The following is a 17,398-nucleotide window of genomic DNA, read 5'->3' on the forward strand; positions in this document are numbered from 1 at the left end:
CACACAGGCAAATGGGCAGAGAACTGAGTTCATTTAATAGCTTCGCTCTATTCCAGAACATACACACACACACACACACACACACACACACATACATATATAGCTATGTATACACACATACACACACACATATATACACACACAAATGGCACTTTCAGAATCTAAATATAGTACAGAAGGAAGGTAGCATTGTAGTCATTTTTAGAAGATAAAATTAATTTCTGGAAGATTAAATAACAAGTGCCAGGTTCAATTGTGAACAGTAATTGTATGACTAAAGCACACACATTCTATATACATAAAGAACAGAGCTCTAGATTCATATTATGAAGGAATTGGACATTTGCTTTGCACTTTGGGGGCTGACAGTTTCCTGGAGAAAAGCAATCTAAACACAGAATCCATACAAGATATCCATAATTATAAACTGTGGTCAGTATCACAAGAAGGTACAGCCAATACCAGGGTGTTCTCACTGGGGAGATATGTGTCACTCTATTGTTGGAACATGTAAGTTTCTAAAGGGACCTGAAGATGAACAAAATTTCATTCTGATTAAGGATGGAAGGGACAGATGCTGTTGCTGATCCATGAGTGGGAGCATATGAAAGTGTGGCAGAGTGTGTCCAGAACATAAGACTTGAGGGCTGGTGAAATAAAGAGAGAAAATTGTCAAGCACCAGATTTTGTAGTTTTGTATTCCATGACACGAGTTTATATTTCTATCTAATATTTGGAGGGATACAAGCAAAGCTGGACAGTATAAGTAGATTTAAGTTTCATAACATCATACTTGGGTCTGCAGAAAGTGAATTGGAGAAGTTTCTTTAGTATCTAGTTAATTCAATAAATCACAAGTTCATGTATCTGTTTGTATCGTTGAAGAGATGAGTACAAAAACAACTGCATTTGTGACTATGTAACGCGATGGAGTTTTAATTAATTTTTGATAGCCAATATTTGAAAAAACCTACTAAATGCTTTGGAGAAATTATTATCATCATCATTATTATTATTATTATTATTATTATTATTATTTTGAGATTGTAGTGTTGAAGCACAATCTTGGTATATAGCACCGGATGGGCTGTTACTTATGACCCTCCTTCCTTAGCTTAATTGAGTGATGTGATTACAGGCATGTACCACCATGACAGTTGGAGAAATTTTTATAATATGGTTCTAGTATAAAATAAATGTATATTATCAAGACCAAATTTACCTAACTTACTTTAAACATGTTTTATTTATTCTTGTTAATTTCACACATGCACAACATGTATCTTGATATTACCCATCCCTAAGTTTCTCTTCCTACTCCCTTCAGAACTGCCCAGAACAGGACCTCATTCTCATCCCACTTTCAGGTCATTTTGAAGCTTTTAGATTTTTTTTTTTTGATAATTCATCAACTGTTATTAGTACTAAAGCACTGTGTCCTGAAGTGCTGATTGATTTTTTGTCGGCTTGGTCTTGTCTTGTGCAGGGCATGTGATATCGAGAAGTCACCTGCCAACAGCACTCTTCCCATCCTCTGGCTCTGGGTCTTACATTCTTTACACTCCAGCTTCCATGATGTTCCAATGCTTGCAAGGTGGGTTGATAGAGATTTGGGGATTAGCACTCAGTGATCACCTTTTATGAGAATTTTGAACCATTATGAGTCTCTTCCTTAACTGATACCCACTGAAGAAAGAAACTTCAGCCAGAGTTAAGAGAAGCACTGGTCTATGTGTAAACACAAATGTTTAGAAAGCAGTTTGGCAACATGTCGATTAGCAAACAGGAGACATACTGTAACATTTTATTTCATTTTATTTTCTGCTGTGCTATGATACTTAAGATGGTTGAGCTTTTCAGAACTATCTCCTCAAATTAAATGTGTTTCTTTTTTAGAAATGTTAACTTTCCTTAAAGAGTCCTAATGCTGAATATCTAATTACTTGCAAAATAATTCCAGAGTATAGAGAACAAGAGCTTAAAATGTGCCTCTAATCTGGTTTTCAGAATTCATACTTGTGGCCAATCAGTTAAATGTGCTTGCCAGTACATAGATAATGCATTTAATTTTTTTTCTTAGTTCTTTCCCTACCAAACAGAGAGTGTAGCAGGCTATGATAACTACAAGGGGCACAGTGGTGGGTTATGAAGATATTACTACCATGGGGGGAGGCATAGTCACTTGTATAGAAAATTGAGCAATGCCCCCCACCCCAGGTCTGTTTGGCTTCTTGTCCCACAAGAAATCTTTATTAAAAATGAGGAAATACCTGAACTGAAAGGTATGTGAATGATCATGCAATGCTCTGCTTTGTTCTCAATGTGGTTCCTCAGATTCCTAAGATAGAAATAGCACTCCCTCTACAGGATTGTGATGGCCAGTTTAACAAGGTGTTTGGGTCATAAGAACTCTGCATTCACAAATGAATTAATGCTGCTATAAGAGGAATTAATTTGCTCCCTCTGTCACTCATGTGCACACAACCAGAAGATCCCCACCAACAAGGCCTGTGCCTTGTTCGTGGACCTCCCTGTCTCTAGATCTGAGGAATAACTTTCTCATGACTATAAAACATCCAGTCTCTGTTATATTGTTGCACCAGTACAAAATGGACTATCCTACCTACCTACATGCATAGTGAAGCATATCTCACCTAAAGTCTGCACAGATTCTGTACACTTAGGCTTTGGTGCCATCGATCTTACCTTTCAAAGCATGCCTTCTTGTGGGACCAGAGGAGGCCCAGAGTGAGTAACCTCAGAGAGTTTTTACTTAGACATGTGGACTGCCTTTCAAGGACTTCAAAACCAATTGTCACATGGTAAATTGGCAAGGCCAAGTTGAAGAGGGATGGGAAAGCTTTGCTAAGAGGCCCACACATAAATGTTTATGAATGACAGATTAGTGTGTGCCAGGATCAAACTGCAGCTTCCTCCTCCTGGACATTTATGACCTGCGACTACTGATGTCCAGAGACCTCCTCCAGAGACAAATCAAACCCTCCCCCTGTGCTGTATTTAGGAATTTGGGGTTCTAGGTAACAGTGACTGGAGAACCCTACCTACTCTCACTTTAATTGTCTGTCTGTCTGTATGTCTGTCTTGTTCTCTTTCCCTCACAACCCTTAGCCAGGGTTTCTGAAACCACGCTGCATGAGTCAAGGCACTTTTTGAGTTTCCTTTTTGGCTAAGTTAGACTGTGCAGTTGTTTTGAACTTTGTGAGCACCATGGTCTTTACCATAATTTGCTTGCTTACTTGATGAATATCTATTTTGTGAGCGCTCTAAGGTTGACAGCAGTGTGTCTTTCTACTTAATGGCATCCAGTACACATGAGTGCAGCCAAGTGCAGGCAATTGACAACTCCATTAGTAACCCAATAAAATAGCATTTTAAAGATTTTTTTCTCACCAAGATTAAGTTTATTAGGAAATATATCATATTATTAAAATGTTGTACAAATGCCTTCCCATTTTTCAGATACATAGCCTAAAATTATGACAAAATTATTTTAGCCATTACTTTCAACATCTTGTTATATCATAATCTTATACTTGCATATTATATATATATATCATATATGTCTATATATGTATATATTTAAAAGTTCCATGAAAACTTCTATTTTGTAATAAAAACTTCCATTTTCTTGTAAAACGGATGCTGAGCATAGCCCCCTAACTGATTGTACCTTCCACTAATGGGTTATGATGGGATATTTGAAAAGCACTTAGATAAATTGTTCTAATCAGAATTCTTCTCCATTACAAAATAAATTACTCAAAATTTAAATTACCCAAATTATCCACCCATTGATGGTATTACACATGCTTTTTATTTTCTTCTTTATGCTACTCTGTATTGTCCCTCCCTTTTTTTTTTTACAATTGAGTTTATTACTTTTGTAATAAGATTAAGGAAATAAATTTCTTTCAAAGTTATTGCTTCATTGTTGCTAACACACATATGTGTGCATATATATATACATATATATATATATATATATATGAATGCTAAAATTGAAATCTTTGCTTCTTTGCTTCTTTCTAGTTTCACTTACATTGGTCCTATGCCACCAACAATGCCTCATTTGGATGTTTAATATGAAGAATGCCCATAGAAGCTCTTTTACCAGCACTTTGGCAATGGTTCCTTCACTCCTACTCAATAGATGGCATGTACTCTGCTGTGTACTGTGGCTGCCCTTGCAGTTTCAATTGTCTGCTCCTGTCCAGAGAACATGCTTCCTTCCAGGCAGTATATGAGGCAGTACCTTGTGCTGTTTGTGTTTAACAGTGTTTGTTAGGATCATTATCAACATAGTAATGTTATTAATAGCATTGTCAGAAACAACAGTAATCACAAAGATAACAGCCTGAACAACAGTGGCATTTACAGTATGACATTATATTAATTATCACAATGGATATGACAGGCTGTGCCTAGGAATTCACACTAGTGGGTAGTTTATGATTTTAAACTCAAAAGGAAAACTAGAGGATACATAGTCCCAAAATCCTTACCTCCATGCCCCTCCCTCTTTTTCTGACAAAGGGAAACAAGAAAACAACTAAAAAGAAAAACAACAAAACAGTGAAGCAAATTTGTTAAGGGATTTAGATAAATTATTGTTCTGATGTAAGAATATGACAAAATGTATAATTTTTGCTTCCTAATTTGGTAGATGTCATGTATAGCATGTGCTGTAGTAGACACAGTAGCTCATCAGACACAATGAGGAGGAGCCGGAAAGGGAGGGATTCTTGGATGTCTGGTACTTTCAAATATGACTCTGATAAAACAAATCAAAACAAAAACCAAACAAACAAACAAACCCAATTTTTCTCTGTTGAGAAAAAGAACAGCTTGCTAAATCCATTTTATGACTTGGTGCTTCATGGGTTTATTTGTCTTGTTGGTAAGTAGTGGGATAAAAGTCCTTACCAGTAGTATGCTTTCAGGGGCATATACATTTAATCCCAGCACTGGGGCAGGAGGGGTGCTGGAGTGAGGGGAGGCAGGGGCCAAGACAGGCAGATTCCAGTGAGCCCTGGGCCAGTCAGGGCTACAGAGTGAGACTGTCTTCAAAACAAAGCAAAGCAACAACAATGAAAACCAAGACAAACCTACCAAAAGTAGTCCCCCCTGCACCCCAAACTAAGTAGTAGAACTGAGCTTCACAGAGGGATTAAGGTAAAAGCTAATTATTTTATGAAGTGAACTTCTAAACCTAATTCTAAAGACTTATTTATACAGCTATTAAATTATTACTTTTTATGTAAATGGACAAATTTGACTTTGGCAAGTAAAGGGTCCTCAGTGTTTAGAAGTTTTAAAAGTATAAAGTTAACTGTTTAATTATTTGAAGTTTCAGTTACCATGGGGAGTTATGTCTTTACTTGTAGTTAAGTGAGGCAATTGTTAGATAAAATTAGATTTGAGTTATTCCAAATGTCTTCTTTGATGGCCTGCTCTGCAGTTGAGCTTCTTCAAGAGAAGTTTTGGAAGCAACAAGTATGTAAAGTTAAGCATTTGGGTGTAAGGACAGAGTGCTGGAAGAGACACGTGAGCGCCTGAATTATAACAGGAAGATCTTATTTTTCTAGGTTTTGTTTTGTTTTTAGTATCACAAAGGTTAAACTTGATTAAGCAAATATTTGTTTTGCTAGGCTTTTGTTTATTTCTTAAGCTTATTTAAAATTGTGCAAGATGTATTGACGATAACCTAACTCATTCTCACTTGTAGTGGTCCGCCCATAGGGTTACTTTATAACACATGAGTGGTATCTCAGATCTTTTAAGTACAGTGAGCATGCTCCATTTGTGGAGTAGCATTTAGATTATTACATTTAAAAGCAAGTGCCAGAGCTGGGGAGATGGATTAGAGACCTGAGTTCTAATGCATAGCACCCTTGAAAAAGTTGGGTGCAATAGTTAACACAGTAGTAGAGATGATGGCTCTCAGGGCCCTGTTGGTCAGCTGACGTAGCAGAAACAGTGAATTTCAGGTACAGTGAGAAAACCTTTCCCAAAATAAGGTGGGAAGCTATAGAGGAAGATCTGTGTGTGTGTGCGCGCACACACACATAGTGCACACATGCATACATATATCACTTTACAAATATGCACATACACAAGAAAATTCTGGGGCTAAAGGTGTAATTCAGTGGTGTTTGCTTATCATATATGAGTTCCTGAATTCTATCATTACCTCCACAAATGAGCAAACAGACAACAACAACAACAACAAGTTGGCAGAGATTCACAAATCCACAGTTTTCATCCAACCCATGTTTCAGAGCTAGGTCCAGCATATCCAGCCTTAGCTATTGTTTTCAGGCACCGTAGGTACCAGTGCTCTCCTGTGGAAGAAAATAGTTACTAATCATTCAAAGGCAACTAAGAAGGAGGCTTTTCATCTGATACTGCTCACAAAAAAAAAATGAGCAGCTTAGTTCTAATACTTTTGGAAAATTCCAAAGGAAATTGCACACTCAGAGTCAGATAGAACGTACACTACAGATGGCTCTGCCAACCTCACTGGCTCACAGACGGCAGAGTGTTAACAGAAAGCATCATTTCAAGTTAATCTGTATGGCCTTGTAGTTAGTCTTTAAATCATGAAATATTTTCAGACTCCCTCTGTTATTTATTTTTCTTCTTTCTTAGGGAAACCCAGGAATCAGAGCAATGTTTTTCTTTGCTTGTAATGAAAAGGGAACCTGAGACCTTCTTATGTTCACAGACATCTTTCCAAGATGACAGAACTGGGCTCAGAACTCACGTGCCTTTATGTCCATCTGAGTCCTACCATTATTTAAGAATTTGCATAGGGCCACCCCAACTGATGACTTAGTACTGATTACTGTGACCCAATGCGAAATGAAACTAAAGCTATAATAAGTGAACCTGAGGGCCAGCGTGCTACATTTATTTGGGATTTAGGTCTTGGCTGAATGAGAAGGGACAAAGGGGCTTTACTATTTCTAATGAGCACTTAAGGCTTTTCATCTTTTGAAGACTGTGTTCTCACCGTGCACAGTAGAACCTATTTTTAAGATATCTTCTGAGAAAAAAAACACAGATTCTCCTCAATCCTACTCAACCCCCTTTTTTCAGTATGTTGGATCACTTTTATTAAGTGAAAATGTACTGCAGTCTGAAGGGCTGGCCAGCTGTTAGACACTCTCGTGTTCCCACCAGCCAGGGGCGGGGTTGGCCTGTTCTTTATTTCTTGGCTGCTTGGCACAGTCCTTCCCTGACATACAACAAATCCCCATTATAAAGGATTATATGATGAGTCAATGAGCAAGTGAAATATGGCAACCAACTGGTGACTCCCAATTACATGAAAAATGAGTGTAACCACCCCTGCTGCAGTGCCCGTCTGTTGGCAAAGTGTTTGATCTCCTTGAGAAGCATTAAAAGAAGGCCTGGCTTATTAAATAAAAATCTCAGTTCTGTGTGTAATCACAAAAATTAATACTGTCACTTAAGAAAAAAGTCTAATTGGTGTCCTAAAGGGAAACCTACTAGGCTATGTAAAGTAGCTATTATAAAAATGTTTTAGCCTTCAGAGTGTATTTTAGACAGTATTTGTGTTGCCAGGTTTGGCAGCCAAAAATTCACTAAGCAGATTTGTCAGGGGCCATAATCTCTAAAACAGACATTGGCATAGGGATTAAAGATCAAGAGAATTATATATGTTTTGTTCTCCTATGCCAAGATTCCTTTTTCAAATAAGTTTATTTTGTGTGGGATTTAACCAGAAACACATCTATCTTTGCTTGTATTTAAGACATTAGCATTTCCTGTAAAGAAATTAAAATATAAAAATAAAATAAAAAATGAAAGTGTTTCGTTCACAGGCTTAGGGTGGTTGTGGACAAGGCCAAGCTGTTCTTGACATATTTCTTCCATACAGTCCACATGTAATGCTCTCTGAGGAAGCTCATCTCTAACATGTTACGATCTAGATCTAGTCTAGGTGATAGATCCCAGATGGAGCAAGAAAAAGTTTTCCTTTGCTATGATAATATACTCTTCAGTGTTCAATAGAATGACTAGTTGCTTTCCTAAACCAGTTGTTAGAAAATGCTAGAAAAAGTAGGAAAATGCAAAGTCTGGATTTTCATTAACTCATATATAGTATGCTTTCCCCAAAACTGTGGAGAGTTCTGGGAGGCAGGCAGGGTCATTTGCGAGAGCTATATAGAATAACATTTGACTCCTTTACGCTTCTGAGATGAGTGTGGATGAAACCCATAGTAATAATTCATAATTTCAACAATATGTTAACAGAGAAAGCCTAGCCCATAGATAACCACAGGATACCAAAAATTAATTTACTTAGATGGAAAGGGAGTCACACACAATTTGTACAGGAACCTTCAAAGGCACTTATATTGAAGCGTTTCCGAGCCACTTTTAAATTATATCTTCATCACACAAATGAAATCTCTTACGGAGAACCGCTGACTGTGAGAAGTGGCCAGCCATCTTCCCGGGCTTTATTCAGACTTCACGTCCAATCACAGGGGCAGACATAAATACATCACAGGGCTTCTGCAAACACTCCCAAGGTATCTACATAAAGACAGATGGCCAGAGGTCCTCCCAAAGAGATTTCTTTCCCTCCATCTCTCCTTTTCATTTTGCATTCACTATATTAACTCTGAGATCCATCTCTTAAAAAGAATTTGGAAACAAATTATAGGCCCTTTTCTGACTGCAGGTATAATTTTCCATATTTTCTTGAGACAGATTCTTGACACACAATGAAGAAGTTGCTACTAAGTGGGAACTGTAGGCATTATCTGAAGTGAGCTGGGCCTCCGATATTGGGAATGCGGCCCAGAGAGGAGATTTCCAGTCCTGTGGCATCCCGGGACTTCCGCCTCAGCTTTGCATTCCGTTTTTGGTCCTTTTCTGTTCAGTACAACAGAGAGGCAAAGAACCGGCCTGCCTGCTGGCTGTGTTCATGCTCACATAGACACTAGGGGGTGTCCAAGGACCAAACGTAGTCCTCCTTCCCTTCAGCCTTGTCTCCTTCGTGCTCAGAGGTCCAGCTTACTTAAAACACAGGAACTACAGGAAAAATCTATCCAATTAATTCCTGTTTTGTGCCAAAATGAATGACGTGGGGTCAGTTTCTTCATCAGTCCTGATCCCCCTGGTCCTCTGGCAGCAACTGTAATCTCAGGGTTTGCAGCTTAGGCTATCCCATGATAAGCCACAGGTGTCAAGGCGTGGGGTGCACACTTTTTACCTGTGTTTGCCTGAAGTGCTGTGTTGTGGAACTTAATTTCAGTTTAGGTCCGCCCATAGTGCACTATGGCAGGGGGCGGACGGCAACAAGGCAGGTCTCTGCCCTCTCATTTTCCTGTGGTTCAGATGGCTTTTTAATGTAGATTATTTGTTGATTACTTCTTATTAGCCAACATTTGCTCTTGCTACTGAGGACATCTTTAGGACTTTGGTCTTGGGTCTCTTTATGAATACCTATTACTTCTTAATTATGATGGCTTAATAAGATACGTCTTTCATTTTCATCTGCCATCTCTCTTCCCCTGTGATTCTTTTCCCTTTACTATAGGTCCCCAAGGGCATGTTACTGGCTCGTTTTCTTTATTGTTCCCATATTCCTCCACCCCTCCTGGCGAATTAAAAAAATAAATAGAATGCATTTTAAGGATGACAACAGTAATAATAAAGCCAGGAAATGTTTTCCAGCTAAATGCTCTCATTTGAAGGCCTATTGAAAATAGCATAAACCTAATTGAAGTAGTCAACCCCTCCCATACAGGTCGTGCTACTCGCTATGAAGGTAAGACAAAGCTGGTGACATTTCTGCAATTTTCCAGTCTCACTTTTCCTAAGACATATCAATAGTATTGACAAGAGTATTGCATTGTGCTTCTCAGTGACCTGAGCTGTCATGTTGTGGGCCAAGATAATTTTTTGTTAATGAAACCTTGTCGTATTCTTTACTTATAAACAGCAACAGGGAAATAATCATGATTCAATGTGTAGGAACTGAAAATCAAAATTGTATCTTTTGGTGAGCCAATAACACCGGTCATTTAGCTTATCTGGACACTCAATGCCCACCAACTGTAGCTGTAAAAGGTTTTAATACATTTCCTAAATGTGGGGGATTATGGAAATAGTCCAAGAAATCTCTTCTGTGAAATGACCAAGCTGGTTGCATCTATGAAGAAGGATCTCTTGTTTATTGCATTTTTGAACAGCTTATGCAAGCTCCTCAAGAGTTATTCCTTGGACCAAGGCTCTTAGTGAAGTTCTTCTCTGAGATGGAACCGCCAATCGCATTTGATGGCAAAGCACTAGCAGCTGGGAAACTGCTCTTTCTCTCCCCTCTCATTTCCCAAACAATGTTTGCACTGATTAATACTATGCAACAAGACATGACGCAGAGATTGTGTTGGCATTGTATTCTGATGACCCCACACATTGTGTGCGCTCTGTGGTTCCTTTTGCTGTTCATAGTTATATGGGTTTATCAGAAATTACATGTCAGGCTCCCGATGAGTGTAATTGTATACTGATTGTGTATAGTTTTTTAAACCTCATTATTAGCCTTGTATGCAAACCAAATAAAAGGAAAGTTTAAAAAAGGAAAAAGAAAATAGCCTCCACTGGACGTCATGTCAGAGCCCAGGTGTTTGAGCCGAGATGCAGGGGGGAAACAAAATGTTCTCTCAGGGACATCTGCTGCAGCCATGTGCTTGAAAAGGGCCTTAATGAATGGAGGGGAAGGAGAGGCAAGGCGAGGGCTTGTGAGAGCTCCAGAGCTGTGCTGCCTCCCCACTCTGCTCTCCTTGCATGCATGACTCATTTAATAACAAGGAGGGGAGGACACTGAGAAATGGGCTGAGCATGCCCTCATTCATGGTGACTTTCATTAATTGGTGTCCCCATGGCAATTTCTCTGAGTTCTGACCCTCTTCTTAGTATCCCCTTTAACAGAAAAACAAAACCAAGTGCACCTCATCTATGTAGTTACAAACTCAGGGGCAATCTACCCAGGAAGGGCAATGAAGTGAACAGTGCTTTCTTCCCCTTCCCAGGACTGTGCCCTTCTGCCTACTGACACCTGAGCCATTGATTGGACACTTCTAAGTTGGCGATTAGCCAGCTTCTGCTTTCTGTGGATTCAGGAGCAGGAAGCTCAGCAGGGAATGTTGAAGTATTACATACCAAGGACGAGGGCCATTAGAACTCGACTCAGCTCTAATGGGAGAAGTACTTAGTTCTTTTTAAAACCTTTAATCAGTATACAGTGTTTCAGCACACAGATGTTAGCACCAGTGTGAAGGCTCTCTAATTGTCATCTAAGTTATCCCTGCCTAAGGGCTCCCAATCAAATTATTAGACTGTTGCAGTGAGTCTGTGGCTCTTGGTTGTACCTTGCAAGAGGGGTATTTTCTGGAGTGATGAGAAGCAGTGGTTTCTCCTGGGAAGCAAATGTGCCATTATGGACTTATTAGGTCCTTGATTAGATCCACAGCTGATAACTGAGTAGATTTTTTTTTTTTTTGAGAGAGAGAGAAAAAAAAATATTGCAGTTCATTTCAATCTGCTTCCCTCAGCCATTGGGTCGTGGAAAAGGAAGTAAATGGAATAGCACTAAAATAAATGTGTACACCGTTATTTTTAAAAAGTGGTTATAAAAGTTAATAATCAAATCTTAACAATTTCTATTTGCTCTTCAGGCTTAAGGGTGAAAGTCTTTAATAAATTGTTTGTTTTCTTTTGCTTCTTGTTTTTCAAATCCTGGGGCTTCTGTCAGATGCTTTCTGACTGGGCTGCCAAGACCTAAGGAGTTAAACATCCAGAGTGATAATTAATTAATTAGGCAGTCCCAGAAAGTTAACCTCTCAAGTTTCCTTCCTGAAATTCATGTTTATCTGATTTGCTTTAATAAGCGCCTTGCTATTGAACTAGTTTTACATACTTTAATTTGGAGATAATTACAATACTATAATTCACATTTCAGATACACATTAACTTTTCAAAAGATATCAAGCCAGATAGTTCTCTTTCACATTGTGCTTATTTTTTTGTAACGTGTATGTAACCTGAAGAATAATTGTGCTGGCTCTAGTCATATCTTTTTAAGTCTTTCTATTATGAGCCATTTATTTGATTTTAATTGTAGAACCATTGGTCATATTGAGTTCATTTCCTGTTCATGTTGATTTCATGGGTCTCTCCATTAGTATTCAATTGCACAGTAATTAGTCATTAGTTCACTGTGATGTCTCCAAGCATGCGTATACTTACATTCTCATTTTCCACTGAGTTTCTGCACTCCTATTTGAATTCTTTTTTCTTAAGGAAATGATGGTCATGTTAAAACACTAGATCTAAAGCCAGATCTTGAATTTATTAACCGCTTTGCAGAAAGGATCCTTGTCCAGGCCAGCAAGAAAGCTTGATGTACCAGAAATGATGATAGACTCCCCCCAAACAGCTCTAAAGTTGGAAGAGCTGGCAGTGCCTGGTGGTGAAGCACTAGTGACCAGAGGTGGACTAGACACTCCACAGTGGAACTCCACCATACACTTGACCTAAGGGGCTTGCAGCTAGTTCTGATTATAGCATCTTCAGTAAGTACATCGTCAATCTCCAAAAAAAAGGTCAAATTCCCAACTTGGTACTAAGTTCCAATAATGTGCTGAATCTTGTCATATTAACTAACCAGCTTTACAGATCTATTTCCCTTTATAAGAAGTTGAGTGTCTTAAATCGTCAATGCATTAATTAATTCCAAATTTGCTATGTTCTTTTAAAGCTCACATTTTATCTAAGGTATTCACTTAGCTCCCATGAAAAGTAAATATGTCATCTGTCACAGTCTGTCACAAGCTCGTAATTCAAATCCATTAGAAAATTGTTCCTGCTTTTTATTTAGCTGGCTTTACATTGTTGTCCTAATTAAACTGGAATCTTATATCATTTAAATGTTAGACTTGAGGGTGAAATTATTTTTATTCAGGTGATAATGGTGGTGCTCTTGGCAGAGCTGAAAGAATAAAAAAGAGCATTGCTTTCAGATTAGTTGAGTTAATGTTTAAGGAGCCTTGGCTGTGTGATGAAGACCATTTGCCTGCACTCCCAATAGGAAGTAAAAGACAAAAGGACAGATAAGCAGGATCTCCCTGGAACAAGTAGACAGAATAGTTCTGAGGCAACCTATTGTTATGCCCAATCACTTTGAGGTGGTCCAAATAGAGCTTTAATTCTTATAACTGTTTTTTAAAAAGTACTTCACAATACTTTGTATAAATGCTCTGCAGACCTAAGTGTGCAAATGAATCTTGATGAAATGTATTCTGCCTCAGTAGGTCTGGAGTGACCTACAGAATGTTCTAGTCACACAAGGTATCAGGTGAAGCAAGAATGCCTGCTTCCCAGTTCACGCTGTATGCTGCAAAAGTGTGAGGTCATTAACAAGTAAATGGGATGAAATCAGAAAGTACAACTTTTCATCTAGCTTCCTTCCTTCCTTCTTCCCTTCCATCCTTCCTTCCTTTTATTCTCCCTTCCTTCCTTTTTAATGGTTTCTGAATTGAGAAATAATTGTCAGGCTGTATCCCCAGTTATTTTACATGCTGAGGCAGAAGGAAGGTAAATTTGAGGACTGGACTAGTAAGAGCCTGCTTCAAAGTCAAAGTAGAAGGATGACTGGAGAACTAGGTGGTGGCAGAATACTTAGAGAGCCTAGGTTCAATATCTAGTACAGATAACAAAAGAGAAATCACTGTCACATTTTTGAACAATGTGAGCTGTTATTGGACTTGAAGCCTTGTCATAATGCTGATTTCTATTGTAGTTACTACTATATAAGCTTCTAAGTCAATGTTTCTTACTTTAGAAGCAATTGGATTTTCTAGAGGAAGACAGTGCTCCATACACATCCACATGACTTATGCCTACACATTGCACAGGGCTTTTCCACACACTTTGCTTGGCATTAACAACACATACTATACTTCTGAATCCCTTTTATCAATGTATAAGAGTTACCTTTTATCAGGCATTACTTTAGCCTTCCTAGCCCTCTGCTCCCTTGGGTTATATTCAATAAGCTATCTCTACCCCAAATTTTACCTTCAATTTTATTTAAAGATCCAGACATAAAGACTTCCATTTCTAAATTTATCAGGATGTAACTTTCCACAGAATAATATATAATAAGGAAGGGTATCAATTTCAGAATGAAAAGTCAGTGGGCATTATCAGATATTCCATATGGCTTAACATAAATATGGGCAGCATGAGCAGAACATTGTCTATCTCATTTCTGTGAACATGGAGTCTAAATTCTTGGCTCTTCATGTTTCTTCTGCATTAATCTCAACTTCAGACTGTTCTTTCAGTTGAACTATAGTTTATAAATCCTACAAATCGAGCGAAAAACACTTTAGAATTTTTCTAGATTTGTAAGGCAGATTTGAATAAGAATAATTATTATCCATTTGTGGAATGCATCATTTATTTTATTTTTAACTTTATTTTTAAAGGGAGAGGACATGTTATATACCCCCGGCTGCCCTGAAACTTTCAATGCAGCCAAACATGACTTAGACTTATCATCCTCCGACTTCTACCTCTTAAGGGCTGGAATTACAAGAATGCTCCATCTTGTCCAGCCTTAGACAACAACTTGTTGTTGCTTACTTGATTTTCAGATGTATTTATTTTATCACAGATCTGTGGGGGGGGGGATGTTTTACCTGCATGTATGTGTGTATACCGTGTTCATGTCTAGTGTCTGAGGAATTCAGAAGAAGGTGCTGGCTGTCCCGGAGCTGCATTGGTCCATCACCCAGCACCAACATGGAAACCCCCTGGTCTTCACCACTTTCTTTCCCTCTTTCTTTTTCATCTTTCCCTCTTTCTAGCTGTCTAACTTTCCTTTCCCCTATATTCTTGTCTTCCTTGTTCTTAGAAAAGCTGGCTCGACATTCTTTCTGTCTGACTATTGGAGAATAAATTAATTAACACTGGTATAGGGAGATTATGAAAATTTAAATTATGATTGACTCTAAAACTTTTTTTATGTTTTCTTTTGGGGCATGAACTAAAGGAATTGGTTTGCATAAGCAATTCTATTCTTGGTTGAATATTACTTAAAAATTGAAGGAAGTACTTTTTAAGGGTTTAATTTAATGTTTTTCCTAGTTGTACATACAATAGTTTATGAACTTTATTAAGACCAATGACACCGAACATAATGGATCAGGTAAAAACAACATAATATTTAAGACATCTCATACTTTAAAAGTACAGGAAAGCATTATGTATCTAATGTGTGGAATGTTTCATGTCAGCCAGTATATGATGAAGACAATAAAACATCCCAGAAGATCCACTAATATTTTATTATCTATATCCTTTTTCTTAAAATAAAATTATTACTATTATTGAAAGAGAGTCTCATTGCATAGCCCTGGCTGGTCTAGAAATCATCATGTAGATAAGGCTTGTCTTAAACTCCCAGATATATGCTTGCTTGTGCTTCTTTTTTTTTTTTTTTTTTTTTTTTTTTTTTTTTTTTGGTTTTTCGAGACAGGGTTTCTCTATGTAGCCCTGGCTGTCCTGGAACTCACTCTGTAGACCAGGCTGGCCTCGAACTCAGAAATCCGCCTGCCTCTGCCTCCCAAGTGCTGGGATTAAAGGCATGCGCCACCACCGCCCGGCTTGCTTGTGCTTCTTAAGTCCTGGGATTGAAGGAGTGTGCCACCACACCAAGATGTACAACTTCCTCTTACCTTTTCTACATGGCGTATTAGTTACTCTTTCTGAGCCTCAGGTTTCTTTTTAATGAGTTAAGGAGCTAATATAGTCCTCTTGAGAATGTATATTAGCCAATAATTTTTAGTTTCTGGGCTCTGGAATTATTGCAGAAAGCAAATTAGAAAAATAAATTCACAAATAGCTTGCATTCCAATAGGGGTAGATAGATAAAACAATTACAATTAATATTCTCTATGGGGAAAAGCAAATTCAAAAGGAAGGGGTTGGTAAGGCAGTGCCAGAGGAACATATACTATGAGAAGGGAGAGCAGGAGGTGCAAGAGTCCTGAGGTAGACTATAGCTGACACTAATTTAAAAGATCGCAGGGGCTTGTGTGGGTGGAGACAACATGAGAAGAGTAAAGCAAGAGGCAGAGAGAAAACAGGCAGATCTTGCAGGAACTGTGTATTGTTGCAAGGACTTTGGTTCCTGTTCAGATGTGATTGGGAGTCTGCTGAATGCTGTGAGGAGAATGGCAGAAATAAGCTTTGCTTTGAAAAGGAGTTTAGATGCTGTGGGGTAGAGATGTTCAGACCCTCAGCGAGGTGAGATGTGGAGTGTTAAAGGAGTAAAAGGCAGGTATGACATTGTTCTGGGATGGAGAGCTGAAAGGAAGAATTTGCACTTTGCTAAGTAGGGAAAACAAGATCCAACATTAAGTGAATATGAGTTCAAGTGTAGAAGACTGTAGCGGCTTCCAATAAAAAAAATGAGCTGGGAGTTCAAACCCATTGGTCTAGGACTTGTGGACAGGTCTCAAGTGGTAGTGGGAAATCATGAAAAATGATCAGTAGTCTTGAAAAGTATGGGAGATTTATCTCACTTGTCAGTTTGTGATTGACAAACCAAGGTGTCCTGCCTTTCTTTCAAGTCATTTTAACTACACTATTAAAAGCCATTTTAACTAAGCAATTAAAAGGACTAGGTGGTAAGTTACTGGCCATATACACATTATTGTATGCTTTCTTCATGCAGGCTATGGGCTCTGCATCTTAACTTAAAAACAGTTTCATAAAGTTTTATTTCTTGAATTAAGCCAAAAACGTTCCATTTTCTCTTCCTCGTGAGGATTCCATAAGAGTTATTCTAAGTATGTATTAATAGACCACCTGACTGGGTTTGGTGGGACAGGTGGGGGATACCTTTCATTGGAGCATTTGGTAGGCTGAGGTAGAATGTTAAATTAACAACCAGTGTGGCCACAATGAGACCCTGTCTCACAAAAGTCAAAGAAAGAGAAGCACTGGATTGTGGGAGTTCTATTCTATAACTCCCTTGGTAACTGGATGATAGAAACCCAAAAGCAGCATTTAACCTCATCCATATAGGCTCACAATTTGTATGCATAATATTTAAAAAAACACTATGTAAATATGACCAATATGCTTAATATTAGGTTCAGCATTTATAGGTCTAACTAATATTTTAAGATTTTAAAAAAATGTGCGGATGAAAATCTAGATCTCATTTTTTGTTTTTTGTTTTTCGTTTTTTTTGTTTTGTTTTGTTTTGTTTTTTTGTTTTTTTTGTTTTGTTTTTTTGTTTTTTTTTGAGACAGGGTTTCTCTGTATA

General features: G+C 38.1%; 2 long non-coding RNA genes across 2 annotated transcripts in view; both read left to right on the forward strand.

Moving 5' to 3' along the window:
- Positions 1–4,592, forward strand: part of LOC116069202 — a 53,739-nt gene extending 49,147 nt beyond the window's left edge. Inside the window, exons 3-4 of the long non-coding RNA XR_004109902.1 lie at positions 1,487–1,594; positions 4,051–4,592. This is a non-coding gene — a long non-coding RNA (uncharacterized LOC116069202). The remainder of the gene's footprint in view (positions 1–1,486; positions 1,595–4,050) is intronic.
- LOC116069201 overlaps positions 1–17,398 on the forward strand; it is a 525,801-nt gene that overhangs the window by 124,148 nt on the left and 384,255 nt on the right. The gene's annotated exons all lie outside the window — the stretch shown is intronic.

The sequence above is a fragment of the Mastomys coucha genome, unplaced genomic scaffold (genome assembly GCF_008632895.1).
Source record: "Mastomys coucha isolate ucsf_1 unplaced genomic scaffold, UCSF_Mcou_1 pScaffold22, whole genome shotgun sequence".
NCBI lineage: Eukaryota > Metazoa > Chordata > Mammalia > Rodentia > Muridae > Mastomys > Mastomys coucha.